Genomic DNA, 17569 nt, shown 5'->3' with positions numbered 1-17569 from the left:
AGGAGGGGAGTGGTGTAATGTGGAGAGTAAGAGACCCCAATTTAAGCCACCGGTATTTTGGGGACACCAGTCCAGCCACTGGGGGGTTGGGGATGTAAAGACCTGAGCTTTGACTGTAGACTTTGACAAAGATAATAGAGGTGATGTCAAGGAGTGGCTAGGAAAGCCTTTGACCCCCCAAATCTCCACCAGTACCCCAAACCTCAAAGGGACGGAGCTGGACAGCAGAGGGTTCCAGAATGGGCTGCTGGTGAGGAAGAAGAGTGACTTGATAAGGTGTGAGACTGAGGGATTTTCAGCAGGTGGGCGATACCCTCCTGTATGCAGTCATAAGGGAAGAAAATGATGGGGATGGAGGTTGTCAACTGATGGTCGTTGGTGCCAATTCAATGCCAACAGGAATGCCCAATTTGGGATGCAGTGAAGAAGGAAACTCTATTCAGTGTAAAAGCTCAGTTGTGCCACAGCTAGACAGCTCAGCTCTGTGTGAGGGTCTGCTCTGTTCTGCTTCTTGCTGGTATGCTCCGTCTGCACTGCTCTGGTGAGACATCTTCAGTGCTTCAGCTCAGCCAGGGAGACGCAAGCTTCAGTCTTTGGTAGAAAGAGGACATGCACTCTCTGAGCCAGAAGGGAGCTGGCTTATATGGACAGGAGTCCCTGCCCATGGTCCCTGATTAGTCCATCCTCATGCAAATGAGTACTCAGATCCTCACAGTTTGATTAGTCCAAAAAGACACTGTCCTGATTGGTCAGAATAGAGCCACTTTGATTGGCTGGAGCTGTGCAGTTCTGATTGGATGGGGAAAGCCTCAGTTCTACTGGTTGAAATAGGATTCCAGGGACTCCTTTATAAGGGCTGGCTCAGAGGGCAGAGACACAGTGGCGAGTTGGGCAGTCAAGAACAGGCTCCTCTGAGAAATGCAGTTGCGTGAGAGGTCCCTGTGCAGAAATGGCTGCTAGGCTCTGGGTTTGTTTGTTTGTTTTTGTTTGAGCCCAGTTAGTTACCAGGAGCCCTTCTTAGTAGGTGCCTTTTTTTTCCTCAGAGTTCACAGGGATGAAGATGAAAATGCAGGATTTGATCACTTATGGCTAGAGGAAGTAGCCAAGGGTAGGGATGGGATTTCCACAGACTGGAGGGAAGGAGAGATACACTGATTGATTAATGATTGACTGATAAATTCTTATATTTTAGTCAGGCATGTTTAGGGTATTTTATTTTTTAACACCCACTTTATACAACAAAACTATTTTCAGTAATAATCATGAGATGAAACAAATATATTTCACGTGTGAACTAAAATCTGCACTTACCAAACATAGTCATTGTCCTCCACAGGCCACACTTTCCCTGTTTTAAATTTTAAGCACTGATCAGCAACCAAGTAGCCACACAGAATGACAGGATTGAAAAACCTGTATCTTCGTCTTCGCCATCACTCTGCAGGCGTTGTTTCTTGGACCTGCTGTTGAGATGCAGAAACATGTAACACCATGAGGTGGGAGACAGGAACTGCCCTGAAGCAAGAGCAAGTTCCAAACTGTTAGGAACTTTCCCGAAGAATGTGTGATCCTGAGTCCATGTGCACTGTGGGCAGCTATATTCCTAGAAATTCTCCAAATGAACTTCCATGTAGAATATGTTTATCAAAGGACAAGAAATGAAAATGTGCTCATTCCAAGCTTACATATCCTATTAATAAAAGCCTATGTGGTCATCATGCCCTCACGTCGTGACGCCCTCACGCCGCAATGAGCGATCACCAGGAGGCTGCGTGCACAGTGGGCACGCGCAAGTGGGCAGGGCCTACCTCTTTGGGGCGATCAATCGTGGGACTCCCACACTGTGAGAGGGCACAGGCCAGGCTGGGGAACCCCCCCCCCTCAAGTGCACGAATTTCATGCACCGGGCCTCTGGTATATTAATAATATTCAACAGTTACCATATCAATTGTTTAGAACTTAGGAGAAAAAAGACATTTTGGGGACAGAATACTTCATGACTGACATTGAGATTTGCCAGTGCTTGGTGATAACAGAAAGCAGACTGGCTTCACCTCAATTTTATTTTAAGTTTCCTGTTGACAGTGTGCCCTCTTATTGCCTGCACACAGGGAAGAGTACCCCCATATCCTGTCCCTGTGGGGCCATGGTTATAATAATAATGAAAATGATTATGAACTGAGCACCCAGTGGGAGTCAGCCTTGTGCCAAGTACTTTTTTTTAAAAGTGGTGTTTCTAATCCCCACAGTCCACACCTCAATAAGAAAGGTGAAGTTCAGAGAGGTTAGGCAACTCACTTAAGGTCACAAAGCTAGAAAACAGCCAGATTTTCAGCACAGATCCCTATGACTCCAAACTTTCCTTGTGGTTTTTTTTTTGTTGTTGTTGTCATTTATTTTGCTACTGCTTATAAAGCTCTCTGTGGCATCTCCATAAATTGAGGATATATATATATATATATATATATATATATATATACACACACACACACACAGAGAGAGAGAGAGAGAGAGAGAGAGAGAGAGAGAGAGAGAGAGAGAGAGAAGGGCTTAACGTGCATTAATATTAAGTGTACAGCTGGACAACTCTTCATATGTACACACCAATGATGTAACCACCACCCAGATTGAGGTACATTTCCAGAAGGTTCCTCATGCCCCTTCTAAGAGTGTACTTCTGCCCCGCAGAAGTGCAGTACTTCTGACTTCTATCACTATTGACTAGCTTTTCCTGGGAGGAACAGTTTTGAAGCCCTTCTTTCTTTGGGGCAAGGAAGAAGACGGGAGAGAAAGGCGGTGTGAGCGGAAAGAGGCACGTTGATCAGGGATGCCGACAACAGCAGCAACAGGAAACGCTCGCTGGCTGACTGTGAGGCACTGAGGAGGGCCAGCTGCCCAGGAGAGTGACAGGAGGTGAGCAGCAGTGTTGCCGTCAGCCTGGAGGGGCCTCTGCGTCAGAGTGTGGATTTTTGCTTGGAATTTATTCTCTGTAGTAACTGAGGATGGGCGCGTGTGGACAGTGGGAGGCCCCGTGCATGGCCATCCAGGAAGCCCGTGGCTGTCAGTGTGAAGTGTTGCAGGAATGCAGCCGGAACTGCCTCTTTGCTGACTGCTTACCTGTGGTGCAGGCCCCCCAGCCAACAAGTTTGGCACCAGAGGGATGTGACAGTTCCGGGAACCCATCAATCTTTTGGCTGCTGCTACTGTCCCCCAAGCAAGACCCTAGAATGAGCACAGCTGCCCTTTGCGTTTCTGGAAACAAACTCAGACTCATGTCAAAGGTCCCGGCTTCAAATCCTGGCTCCATCACAGACTCACAGCGCTGGACCTGGGAGGGATAACAGGGGCACCCAGGAAGCTAAGTGCCAGGCGCTCTCACTCTCAGATGCCGACCTTGCACTTGCATGACCCTGAGAGTTAGTGCTTTCTTAAGAGTAAGATGTCCAGGGCACAACATGAGTTCATGGAAGGAACTCAATAAATATTGGTTGAGTGACTAAATAACAATTTCCTAGTCTAATGTATTCATTGGGGTACATTAGGCTATGCTTGGGTCACAAACCCCCAAGTCTCAGTGGTTTAACCCAACAAAGGTTTCCTTTTGTTCACGAATGGTCCAATGAAGTTGGGCAGGTCCTCTCTGTCTTGGAGCCGCGCCCCCTGAGTCTTCCCTACTCAGATGTCTGCTCCAAGGCATGCAGCACCTGGTTGCTTGTATGAAATGATTCAGAATCTTCATTTTAATAAGACCCCCAAGGGATTGGTATGCACATTACAGTTTGTGAATTACACCAGGGGTCTTCAAGGTCACCTTGGAGAGGAAGGGTGGAGAAAACACACTGGCCTTTCACCACCTCAGACCAGAAGTGACGTTCATCCCTTAGGCTTATATTGTATTGGGCAGAAGTAGTCACATGTCCTCAACTTAACGGCAAGGAGGGCTAGAAAACGTGGTCTTTCTGTGGCACCAGAGCAGAGCCAGAGCGAGGGACATGTGGCATATTGTTTGCCACAGGTATCTTGGGATCTGGGGCACATAGTTGGGCTTCTCTGGCCCTCAGTTGCTCTGTCTTGTTCAGTTTTGAGGTGGCCTACATGTTCTATCAGACCTGGGCCAGCCGAGCACTTTAAGACCTAGGAAATGCATCTGAAAAGTGAAACTCGTGAAACACGCCTAGGTCAGGGCACAGCATAAAAGCCACGAGAAAGTGGATGAAGTTGAAAGGATGAAGTCGGTTCCAGCCACACAGTTTGTCCTGCTCCTTGCACATCACAGCCTGCCACACTCTGTCATGGGTGCTGGAGAGGTCGGGGAATAAGCTGCCCGGCGCTAGTGAGCTCACAGGGGTGACCCTAGGTGGGGACAGAGAAACCCAAAGCAGACCCTGACCTAAGCAGGGCTGGGAGTGAGCAGGCTCAGTGCTCCCATGGCCGGACATGCCACTGAGAGGGGACACCTATACCACACATGGGGAGATCAAGACTCATTCGGGTGAAAACCCTAAGTCTGCCACGTATGTGCTTCGTGGCCGGGTATGAGTTTCCTCACCTCTCTGGGCCTCACTCTCCTCTTGGAAATCGGGATCTGTGGCAGAGCCTGATGGGTGCCCAATCCAATATCCTTTCTCCCCTCTTTCCTCCATAACTGAACCCTGATGTTATTCGGGACAGCAATGCCCACAGCTGTGCAGCTAGGCGTGGCCATGTGACCAGGTCCTAGTAATGAGATATAAGCAGAAGTGTGTGCGAATTCTGGGAAGGCTCCTTGAAAAGAAGGGCCTTCCTTTTGTCCCACCGCCACCACTCCTTGCTTCCTCCCACTTCCAGTCAGTAATGCAGACGGGATGGCAAAGTTTGACAGCCATCTTGGTCCATGAGGGTGCCTTGAGGATGGTCCTCATGTGCAGAGGAGGGAAGAGGAGGAAAACCCTGGAGCTGCCATGTGCACCCCAGGCTCAACCTATAGGTTTCATTCACACAATTAAAAAATAGTAACATATTATATCTATGATAATATAAGACTAGTGTAAGGATATTAGCATAATAATTATATTATCCTCTCTATGCACATAATACATGTGTGTGTAACCTCTTGCGTAAACCACCATTATTTTGAGTTTTTCTGATTATTACTGGTGTAAAAGTTATTAATTTTTCATTGATTATGTATCTGGCAACTTGGCTGAACTTTCTCATTTGTTCTAATACTTGGTCAGCTTATTCGGCAGTTTTTCAAGGTAGATGCTCATGCCATCTGCAAACAATGGCAGCCTAATCTCTTCCCTGTGGATACTCACACCTCTTATGTTCTTTTTTTTTCTTTTTTAAAATATATTTTTTTTATTGATTTCAGAGAGGAAAGCGGGGGGGGAGAGAGAGAGAGAGAGAGGGAGAGAGAGAGAGAGAGAGAGAGAGAGAGAGAGAGAGAGAGAGAGAGGACATCAATGATGAGAGAGAATCATTGATTGGCTGCCTCCTGCACTAGGGATCAAGCCCGCAGCTTTTGGTTCTGTTGCTCTTCCACATTCTTCCACTGGTGCCCTGATCGGGAATCGAACCGTGACCCCCTGGTTCATAGGACGACGCTCAAACTGAGCCACACCAGCCGGGCTGAATTGTGTTTTTTTTTAATCTTAAATCTCAGCCAAATTAGGGAACTTTCTTATGTTCCTAGTTTGTTCAGGATTTTAAAAAATCATAAATATGTAATTATCTTAGCAAGTGCTTTTTCAATTGATATGAGCATTGGTGTTATTCCTTTGATGTAATGATGTAGTGAATTATACTGGTGGATTTTCTGACGTCGATGCATTTCTGAGATAGACCCTTCCTGATGGTGAGATAGTATCAGTATGTTAGCACACTGTTCGGTTGGTTAATATTTGGTTTAATATTTTGCCATCCTGTGTTCATAAGTAAAAACACAGGATGGGTTTATAATTTCCTTTTAGTATATTATCTTATCCAGGTTTTGCAATCATGATGACTCTTGTCTCATAAAATAAGTGAGGGTGGCATCATTTTTTTACCTGCTTGTATGAGATAGCCATTACCTGTTTCTTAAAAAGTTAGCAGAACTCACCTATGAGAGCGTCTGGGTCTGATTTTGGGGGGTGGGAGGGCTTGACTACCATTTCAGTTTTAATAATACTGATTGACCTAGTTAAATTCTCTATTTCTTCCTGGGCCAATCTTTTGTCATTTCATAACTTTCTGTAAATTTATCCCTTTTCCCTAAGCTTTCAAATTTATCAGTATATAACTGTTTGCAATAGTTTTAAATTACTTTTAATCCCTGTTAAGTCCATGTCCTTCTCCTTTTTGACTCTGTATTTTATTGTATGTCATCCTTTCTCTTGTGTCCTGATCAATTATATGAGGAGGCTGTCTCGTATGCATTTTGTGCTGGAAACAGCTGTTGGTTCTGTTGCTCTTCCACATTCTTCTTTTCCTCTTTGGTTCATTGCTTTGTTCTCAGGAGGTTTTCTCTCAGGAGCAGCTGAACCTTACGTTGGCCCCTACAATAAATCCTGAGTTGTTCCACATCTTCAGCGAGGTCACGCCCATCAGGAAGGGCCGTGGAAGGGGCCCAGCAGATGGCCATGGCTTGCCCCAGGCTGGCCTCCTGCCCCGGAACAGGAGGCTCCCTCTCTCCAAGACTGGCTGCCTCTGCTCTGCCCTGCCCTGGGCCATGTTGGGAGGGGCTAATGGTAGGGTGGATTGCTGCCTGCTCATCTGGCCTGCAAATATCCAGCCCCCAGGCACCCCTTTATGGCCTCTTCTTCCACACATTCCCCAGTCTGCACAGGAGCTCAGAGCTCTGCTCCTGGCCCAGTGGTCCCAGATGCCATGATGAGCTCCCCCTCTCACCCCAGGACTCCTGTGGGGCTTGAACGGGTTAACACTTGGCTTCAGCCTGAACTGGCAAGGTTCCGTGTGCAGGGACCAACACGGACCCCACTGAGGGAGAGTGAAATGTAGAGCTCTCAGCACACGCATGTGATCAACTCTGCACACGGCTGCACATACCAGAGTGAGCTGGAAGTTCCTGGCAATGGAGTTGTCCTCAATTTCTGGGTAAGGGGGTTGGCACAGGCGCTGTGCCAAGGGTGCAGCTGGTGCGGCATAGATAAGTCTCCTGGGGAGTTGGAGGAAGTCATAATGGGACATGGAAAAGGCTTCGGAATTGGCATGTGGGATTATTTACAGGCCTGCTGTGTCAAGAAAAAAGCACCGAACCTGGCATTTGTTAGATGCCAGATACATATTTGTTACATGAATGAATGAATGAGTGAATGAGTTGGGGGACCAAGGTCTAATCCCAGATTTACTGCTGTACATTCTTAGGCAAGTTCCATGGCCTTGCTTGGCCTCAGTTTCCTCATCTATAAAATGGGAGAGGGATGACTGCCATCTTTTCTAAGGCCTCTTGGCTCTAGGAATCTCTGCTTCTGTGCCTGGAGGCATTTCTGGAGTGGCAGCTCTGACCCAGAGGGAAGCACAGGGGGAAGGCCCCCAGGAACGCAGAGTTCCAGAATGTCAAGGCAGAGGTGGCTCCTCCAGACTCTCTGCTGTCTGACTAATTACCAGAGTTCAGGAGACCTCATTGAGTTGCAATCAGTTGGTCAGGAGGGACCAGGCCCCTGAGCAGGCATGGAGGAGGCGAATAACAGGTTAGGTTACTGCCTCCCCAGCCAAGAGCCCCTCTGTTGGTCAGGATATCCAGTCAATATCTGAGTTCCTGCAGATGCCATTGTCTATCTAATCCACCCATCCATTGGTCTGTCAATCCACAATTGATCCTTGTGTTTGTCCATTCGTTCATTCATTGATTCACCTATTGATCTAGCTATCCATCCATCCACCCATTCCATCCATATATCCTTACATCCATGCATTCATTCAACAAACACTGAATGTAGTGGGCCATGCCCTACTATTAAATGGAGAATCAAAAATAAGGACTCTTCCCATAATGAGCTCACAGACTAGAAGGAAAGATAGAGAAAGACAGAGATGATTCCTTCACAGTTAGCAGCAAGTACCGAGTACTGATGGTGATGACAGAAGAAGACCTAACCCAGCCTGGGAGGTGGGAGAGGTGACTTTGGAAGTCTTATTGGAGGAGATGACATCTGAGTTGTATCTTGAAGCAAGAGTAGGAGTTGTTCAGGTGAGATGGCAATTAAAACAGAGGAACAGCCCTGGCTGGTTTAGCTCAGTGGATAGAGCGTCAGCCTGCGGACTCAACAGTCCCAAGTTTGATTCTGGGCAAGGGCACATGCCTGGGTTGCCGGCTCGATCCCAGTAGGGGGCATGCAGGAGGCAGCCAATCAATGATTCTCTCTCATCATGGATGTTTCTATCTCTCCCTCTCTAAAATCAAAAAATATATTAAAAAACACACACTCAAAAAACAGAGGAACAGACATATGCATCTAAATGTTATTTTGCTATTCAAAGGTACATACATTTGTTATAATAACCCAGTAACCTTAACACACACACACACACACACACACACACACACACACACACACCCCACAACAGAGGGCAGAGAGGACAAAGACTGAAGAAGCAGGAGAGCAGGAGCTGCTTGGGGGGCTCTGAGTAGCTCAGTCTGATGAAGCCTGGAGAGCCAGGTGGGGGTGGGGTGAGATGCGGCTGCAGAGCCGTGGCTGTGTTAGTTGGGGGTGGGACAGGGATAGAGGCCTTGGGACATCCAGGGACTATCTGGAGATGCAGACAAGCTCTGGGTCAGGCATCAGAATGCCAGCTTCCATTTCCCCCTCTACCCCTGAGTGACCTTAGGCAAGTCACCTCACCTCTCTGGGCTCAGTTCCCCCACTGTGACATGACAGAGTTGACCCCTGTGGCCTCTTGGGACCCTTCCAGCTCTGTGGGAGTCCCTGAGTCACATGTGGTCAGCAAAACCAATACCCACGTGAACATCTGGTCTGGCCTGAGGAGGGAGTTAATTGTTCCCAGTTCCTATGTGTGTTGGGGGGGGGGGGGGACTGGTTAGGGGACCCTGCTCAGGGGCCGCCCCCGTGGGGCTCCCAGTCATGGAAGGAAATGCTGAGAAGGGAGTGAGTCACTGGCCAGTCATCAGCTTGGGCCTCAGGGTCCCAGGTGGGAGGAAGGGAGCCTCATTTATGCTCCTCACTGTCCCACAGCCCCCCTCTCAACACAGCAAACCCTTGTTCAGAACAAAATCCCATGTGAAACTCTAACATTTAAAAAGGCCCAAAGAAAAGTACTCAGGATGAGGTGGGCAGGAGGTGGGGGGAGCAGCTCTGGCTCCCTCCCACCCCGAGGCCCTACGGAGCCTCTGAGTCCAAGAGGCCAAATGCCCTCACCCCTCAGGATGAGAGACTGAGACCCAGAGGGGCAGGGACTGACCTGAGGTCGCAGCGCATTGACTCATTCCTCTCCTCTCCGCCCCGACACTGCCCTTCATCTTCCCCTTTCCTCTGCGGGGGCCCCCTCCCCTAGAGCAGTGGTTCTCAACCTTCCTAATGCCGCGACCCTTTAATACAGTTCCTCATGTTGTGGTGACCCCCAACCATAAAATTATTTTCGTTGCTACTTCATAACTGTAATTTTGCTACTGTTAATGAATCGTAATGTAAATATCTGATGGTCTTAGGCGACCCTGCTAGCGGTTCTCAACCTGTGGGTCGCGACCTGTGTGAGAACCGCTGCTGTAGAGCCTAAGACCATCGGAAAACACAGATATTTACATTACGATTCATAACAGTAGCAAAATTACAGTTATGAAGTAGCAACGAAAATAATTTTATGGTTGGGGGTCACCACAACATGAGGAACTGTATTAAAGGGTCGCGGCATTAGAAAGGTTGAGAACCACTGCCCTAGAGGAAGCTGTGAGTCCAGTGACAACGCAGACACATCACAGCGCCTCAGTGGTACCTTAGGAGGGATGGGCTAAAGCTGTGCTCTGTCCCAGGCAAGACCCAGCAGGTTTTGGCCTCCATCTCTGGGCCTGTGCCTCCCCAGCTGTATGGTGGGGAGGCGGCGGGAGACGAGAAATAACTAGCATTCACGGAGGGCTTACCATGCGCCACGTGTGTATTCAGCCCTGACAGCAACCCTCTAAGTGTTGTATCATTATTATCCTTGTTTTGCAGATGGGCAAGTAGAGGCACCAAGAAAGTAAATAGCTTACCTAAAGTCACATGACCAAAAGGAGGCAGAGCTGGCATTGGAACCTAGCATCTGGGCCCTGAATCCCTGCTGTTACCCACTGTGCAATATTGCCTCTTAGGTGATGGCCTGAAAAGGGATCCAGGCAGTAAGAGAGAAGTGGGCCAAAGGGAAGGGAGAGACTCAACCCCATCCTGGCTCTGTCACTCACCGTGTGATCTTGGGCAAGTCACTTAACCTCTCTGGGCCTCAGTCTCCAAGCAAGGTGATTATGGGAGTTGAACGGCTGGGGCCTAGTTGCATTCAGGAGATGGTACACTCTCCATGATTGGTATTTCCTTGTCTCCCCCACGGCCCCGCAGCCACTCTCTTTGAGTGGGGAGGAAGTGATGGCCATAGCTCAGATGTCCCCTCCATCTCCAAGCTGTCTGGTTCTGTCTCCAGTTGTTGCGCTAACCCCTCAACCTCTCAGAAAGGAACAGCAGGGTAGGTTCCAGCCACACCCTCCCTCTGGGCTCAGAGTCCTTGCCCTGTTCCCTGAGAGGCATTTTACCGGGTAGGCAGGTGGGCTGTCCAGGCTGCAGTGAGGGGCTGCTAGACCAGCTTTCAGGAGCCCAAGTGGGGCAAGTGGGCCAGGAACCCACCTCCCCAGCCCCACCAGCCCCAGAGAAAACACTTTATTACTGGAAGCCTAGCCAGGCAGAGGGGGTGGAAGTGGCCGTGTTAGAGGAAACCGTGCAGGGTCAGCCAAACCTCTGCCCACGAGGCCAGCGGCCCAGGGACTCACCACGAGAGGCTGGCTCACTGGGTGTTTACGTAAATGCTGGCCCTGGAGCCGGCCCAGCTGCTGGGCTGGGATCCCCTGAGGCACCCCGGGCCTCAGAGTGCCAGCTTGGCAGGGCCAGCAACAGCTGCAGCTGGGCCTTGTTTTTCTCCGCGGCCCAACTGGGGCTGGAAAGACGAGGAGGCCAGAGGCCAGGGGCACTGTAGAGGGGCAAGGTCTTCATGCCAGGCCTGGGCCTCCCTGAGCCAGAGGACCAAGCCCTTTCTGGACACCCCTGGAAAGTGGCATCACTCAGCAGAGGCATTGGGTCATGTGGAGTCTGGAGCTAGGTGGCCTGGGTTCAAATCCTGACTGTGTCCCTCACTGGCTATACAACTCTGGGAAATCTGCTGAACTTTTCTGTTCCTCAGTTTTCCCATCTGCAAAATGGGGATGGGGATACTAGCATACACTTCACAGGGATATTGATATAACTAAATGATGTCATATTTGTAACGTATGTAGAATTAGTCACTATCACCTACTAAGTGTCTTAAGTGTTTGTTACAGAAATGTTTTCAACTGAGCGTCCAGGCCATGACCGAGGAGCTGAGCTTGGCGATATAGTAGGTTTAGATTCTGCTCCTGGGAGCTTCGAAGTTAAGGTTCCCGGCACACCCTGGAGGTCCGGGGGTGATCTTCCTAACTCTGGTCACAGTGACAACTAATTGGTGAACGTCTGCCTGTCCGGTCTCTAGGGCCACACGCGTTCCTTCTCTGCTGTATCCCACAGCCCAGCCTAGAGCCCGAGACCAAGAGGGTGTTTAGACCTGGCTGTGCAGCAAGTGTGTGAGCACCTGAGCCCAGGCGGTGCTGTGGGCTCCCAGCCAGCACTGTGTGGGCGTGGCCTCCTTCCACCCCTCAGAACCCCCAGTGGAGTCGTCATTTCATTCTCTCTATGTTCAGAGAAGCAAACAGGCTCACACAGGCCAGCTCACACAGGCTCACACTGTCCCTGTTGCTGCTAAGTGGCAGGGCTGGGATTGAACCCACATCTGTCCAAGTTCAAAGCCTGCGTTTTTAACACTAAGCTACTTGCGCAGCCACTCTCCGGCTTGGGGGTTCAGCGTGTGTCCTGCCCAACCTGAGAAGATCCAGGAGGATCTTGGGGAAAGGAGAACATCAGAGGCAGAGGGACCCACCGGGGGAAGGCAAAGAGGCAAAGGCAGCCCCTGCACTAGTCTCTGCCACACGGCCTGTTTGTGGGACAGCCAAGACTGTGGGGTGCAGGGCTGAGGTGTGTGAATGGTGGAGCAACCAGAGGCAAGGCTGAGGGACGTCTGCAAACAGCCTGAATACCCGGAAAAGGTTTAGACTGTCCTGTGGGGCAGGAGCCCCTGGGCAGTCCAAGCAGAGCCTGCATGTGGCCAGGTATGCGGCCACTCTGGTGGCCTGGATGGAAGATGCATTCAGAGGAAGGAGGTAGGAGGCAGGGAAGAAACTAAAGTTAACGAATAACAAACCTCAGCGTCATTACTGGGGATGAGCTATCTCCCTGCAAAGCAAAGCTTACCTGCCCTGCTTTCTACTTCATCCAAAGCAGTGTGTGTGTGTGTGTGTGTGTGTGTGTGTGTGTGTATGTGTGTGTGTGTGTGTGTGTGCGTGCGTGTGTGTGTTCAGGGTGCAGGGCCTGGGCAAGGAGCAGGCAGACTTAGAATCCTTGGAGCGCAGACATGTGTCTTCCTCCCCACCCCAGCCCCAGCCCCTGCCCCTGCAATGACCTCCTTTCGGGTTCAGCCCATTTTGGCCACAGCAGCTGCCAGCAGTGGGAGTGGACTCAGAAGGTAGCAGTGACCGGGGTCAGGGGCCCACAAGGCCCTCACAGCCACCTGGGGTTCAGACAAGTGGGAGCCCAGATCTTGGACCTGCCACATACATGGCCTGTGACCCTGGCCTTGAGGTCTCCCTCCTTCATAACATAGAAACAACAGTAAAGGAGAGGGCTATTGTGAGGACTGGTCAAGTTCTTGAATGTGAAGCATGGAGCGCAGCTCTGGTTCAGAGCGACTGCCGATACATTTGAGCTAAACGTCCTATCTCAGCCAGAGGGCAGAAGCCACTGACAGCCTGGGGAGGGCTCTGAGGCCACTTGCTGTGGCCTGGAACTGTGCAGAGGCCACCAAGCCATCCCCCTGTCCCCCGTGCCTGGGACCTGACACAGCTCAGGGAAGTCAGCCTGCCTAAATGAGCACTGGGACCCCTGCCTTGAGCCATCTGTCTGTACCCCTCGGGCAAAGGACGGCAAAAGGCGGAAGGCACGGTGTTCTGGGCTCCATCTCGTGGGTTACGTGTTAGACCACCGTGGTCTGCCCCACCCCACCCCACCCCAGCCCTCCCTAACAGCGCATCCTTGGGCAAGCTACTCAATGTTTCAGTGCCGCACTCTCCTCATTTGCAAAATGGGCACAGTCATAGTTCCTATCCCACAGGGTCAAGGTCAAGACTAAATGAGAGCTGGCGTGTGATGCTCAGCGCAGTGCCCGGCGCATGGAAAGCACCCGGTAAATATTAGCAGTCGCAGTTTTAATGCAGCAACAGAGAACAGGAGCTTTAGGACAAGGGAAGCAATGAAGTTCATGGTCATTAAATACTGTGAGAAGGGGACAAAGAATGGCAAGGGCGCAGCACGCACAGGTGGAGGAAGTGATGGAGGCCATTGAGGGGCCTGGAGTCAGGGCCCAGCCTATGTGAAAAGCAGTCAGTCAGACTGATAGCAACGACAGCATTTCTCAGAGTGAGCACTAAGCATGCACTGGGCCCCGTGCTAACGTGTGTGCCCGGAACAGCTCATTTCCTTCCCAGGTCACCCCGAGGAGCAGGACTGAGACTAGGGAGCTGCAGTAAGGTCTCAGAGTGCATCATTTAAGGAGGCCCTCACCCTTGGGCTCCTGCAAGTGCAGGGACAGCACCTGAGAGCCAGCGCCTCTTTAAATGCTGTGCCCTGGGCACCTGGCTGGCTGTACCCTAGTCCCAGATCTGCTATGAGGTTGGTGTATAATTATCCCCGTATGATAGGTGTGAGATGGGGGCTTCCCCGGGGTGGTCACCTGTCCCAGGTCACAGCTAGGAAGGAAGAGGCAGGCGCCAGGTCTCTCTGACTTTGAAGGCTGGGGCTGTTTCTACTCTGAGGTGCTGCCTCCCAGCCTGGGAATGGAAGGTCCCCGTCCACTTCCCTAGAGGCCCAGCAGCCGTGGGGAGGGGTGGGGGGGAGGGCCTGCCGGGACCCGCCCTCCTATCCGGTTGACGCAGGCGGCTGGGAGAACTGGCCTGCAGGGCGGAGGTCTGGCAATTTCTCCCTACATTCCTGGGGGTTAAGTCTAGGGACCCAGGCTTCCAGCATCAGCCATCACATTCCCCAGAAGGAATCTCTAGTCATAACAAACCCCAAAGGTCACCCGTCTGGGAATCAGCCTTCTGTCTCCACCCCAGGGCAGGAGAGAGGGCCCAGTCTTTATGGAGACCACCCTGCTGTCCACATGGGGGTGACCTGCTCTGGCCAGCCTGTGGGCCCCTCTTCCTCCTCTGGCTCTCCTCTGGGGGTGGTGTCTGGATGGGACAGGTGGAAAGATGGATAAGGCACCCCTAGAGAGTCCTAGTGCAGTAAATGCATGGGCTCCGGGTCAGATTCCCCTTTCACTGCCTCCTAGCTATGTGGCCTTGGGCAAGTTACTTTACCTTGGTGTTCCTCGGTTTCCTCTTCTGTAAATGGGGATAATAATATCTACTGCATAGGGTTGCCATGAGGATGAAATGAGATCCATTCATTCAAAGGCTATTTATTGAAGGCCTGCCAACTTCCAGGCGGTGCGCAGCAAGGCACTGAGTAAAAGAGACAAAACTCTCTACCTTCAGGTTTTTAAAGAGGAATATTGTGACTGATATTGTTTACTTTAGAAAACGCTGGCACCAAAAAAATGAAACAAATACACTGAGTGGCCAGATTATTATGATCTCTGAACGTATAATAATCTGGCCACCCAGTGTATATATATACACGTATATATTAGAGGCCCGGTGCATGAATTCGTGCGTGGGTGGGATCCGGCCAGCCTGGCCAGGGCGAGGGGACATGGGTGGTTGGCCAGCCTGCCTGCTGGTCGAACTCCTGGTCAAGGGGACAATTTGCATATTAGCCTTTTATTATAAAGGTTATACACTGAGCGGCCAGATTATTATGCGTTCAGAGATCATAATAATCTGGCCATTCAGTGTATAGTAAAATGTTAACAGTTGTTAAATCAAGGAGATGGACAAATGGCAAGTGGTTGTTCATTATATGTTTTCTATGCTTTTCTGTATGTTTGAAATAGTTTATAAATGAAAGGAAGGAAGGAAGGAAGGGAGGGAGGGAGGGAGGGAGGGAGGGAGGGAGGGAGGGAGGGAGGGAGAAAGGAAGGAAGGAAGGAAGGAGGGAAGGAAGGAAGGAATCCTGCCCTTTGCAAACTTACAAGTGGGGGAGTAGACAATACACAAGTAAGTAAAGCTTGCATTATATCAGTTGATGCTCAGTACTTTGGAGAAAGACAAAGAAGAGGAGTCACAGATGCCCAGGTGATGGGGGGACTTCCATTTTAAACCCAGGGGTCAGGGAAGGCCTCCCTAGGAAAGTGACATTGAGAGTAGGGCTCAGATCTCCTGGTTTCTGGACCTGGGTGGCCCCAGGGCCCACGTCCAACCTTCTCCCAGGGAAGAGACATGGCAAAAGCCCCGAATCCAAGACCCGTGGGACTGTGAAATATTAGAATTACGAGTGGCAGGTACACATTTCCATTCAAAATCCAGATGCTCAGAGAAGGTACTCGATTTTGAATTCATTTTTAGCACAATACTCCACTTCCGACGTAGGACAAAAGTAATCTTGATCAGTTTGGTTGTTTTCCCCATCACACACACACACACACACACACACACACACACACACACACACACACACACTTTCCCTGTGGTTGTCTAAGCGTGAGGTTGTCTCGGCCTTTCCTGGCTCGGACACAACGTATGACCGTTTCATCTCTTGAGTCCTTCCCCCCACCTTCTACTTTTGGATTCTTCAAAGCTCTTGGGGTCACATTGACCCACAGAATTAAAAATATGTTCACTCATAGCTTGTTCTCTGGCTCTCTTCCCAGCCTTTTTATTTGGGAGGAAGGAGAGGGGGGAGGGGAGAGATGTGCATCTGTCAGGGTGGGCTAGGTTAGGGGCAGTAACAACACCCCCGAACCGTGCTTCTCGGTCACTCCTGCTGCACCTGAGATCAGCCACAGCCCTGCTCCATGTCTCCTGACCCCGGGGCCCCGGCCGCTGGAGCGGCCATCACCCGAATGTGTACAGCAGGGGACAGAGAAAGCATCAAATCACGCCTTTCTCTGACTCATTAGGAATTAATATGCCCCAAGTCCCTTCCGGAATGGTTTATTTTGGAACAAAACGGGGCTTTTGGAACCTAAAAACTTGTTTTCTGCTTTTACTGAAACACCCTTCCCTGAGTCAGTAGATGTCCCCTGGTCTATCTATCTGGATGGGGACAGAAAACACGAAGCGGGGAAACACAGGGGCCTCCGATTCCCGGAGTGTGAGTGTCCTGCAGGCTTAGGTTGGGCTGAGGAAACGGACGGGAGACTCTGACAGTCACAGCTTTTCACATCGAAAGGCCTTGGAACCCAGGGGCACTTCCCATGCAGGAGTTGCCTCGATGTCCTTCTTCCCCTGCCCCTCCCTGCAAATGAGCACAGGGTAGGCTTGCCGGCTATGTTCAGCTTCCATTCCTGAGTGCCAGCCAGTTTGGAGGTTTCAGGCTGCAGGTAACAGACTCCCTGACACTCCTCACGTCAACTGTAAGGAGTTGACCACAAAGGTCAAGAAACCTGGAGGTGGGTGGTTCCAGAACCAGTTAATTCAGAGGCTCCGTGACGCCATCCAGCATCCTCAGTGTGCTGGCTTTAGCCCTCGGGCTTGGCCACCTCACGGTCTCAATGTGGCTGCCCTTTTCAGACATCACATCCTTACACACCACGTAGAGGGGCAGGAGAGGGGAACATCTCCCTGCACAGCTTTCTCAATCGAGCAAGCCCTTCTCAGGCCCTCCCAGCAGACTTTCTGTCCCCTTGGCCCGACGAGGTCACCGTCTTGTGGAAGACAGCTAGTGCTCACCAACCCTCTTTCTGGGCACACAGCTAGGCTGCAGGTCCCAGCCTCCTTTGCAGTTAGATGTGGCCACATGACTGAGTTCTGGCCAATTGGATGCGAGCAAAATTAATTGCACCATTTTCAGGTCTGACTTATAAAAACCTCCTACCCACAATTCTTGCTCTCTATCTGCCTGCTGAATGGAGAGGACTCTGAGGACAAGGAAGGCAGAGTCACAGACAGCAAGAGTCTCAGCCCCTAAAAAGCTGCCCGGAGAAGAGCCCTCCTGCCAAAACTTCTTGTGCTGTGATGTGAGACAGAACCATCACCTGTGGTGTAAAGCCACTGACATCTTGGAGTTACTTGTTACCACAGCTAACAAGACGTAACCCAGCCAATACACACCCAGCCCTAAATGCCAGTCAAGGGGACTGGAGAACCTGGAATGGCTTAGGG

General features: G+C 50.6%; 1 protein-coding gene across 1 annotated transcript in view; it reads left to right on the top strand.

Moving 5' to 3' along the window:
- The window catches only part of ADA (adenosine deaminase), a 107860-nt gene that overhangs the window by 35954 nt on the left and 54337 nt on the right, over window positions 1-17569 (top strand). The gene's annotated exons all lie outside the window — the stretch shown is intronic.

Source organism: Plecotus auritus, assembly GCF_963455305.1.
Source record: "Plecotus auritus genome assembly, chromosome: 8".
NCBI classification, from domain to species: domain Eukaryota; kingdom Metazoa; phylum Chordata; class Mammalia; order Chiroptera; family Vespertilionidae; genus Plecotus; species Plecotus auritus.
Note: the sequence above shows the minus strand (reverse complement) of the source record. Positions and strands in the feature narration are given on the sequence as shown.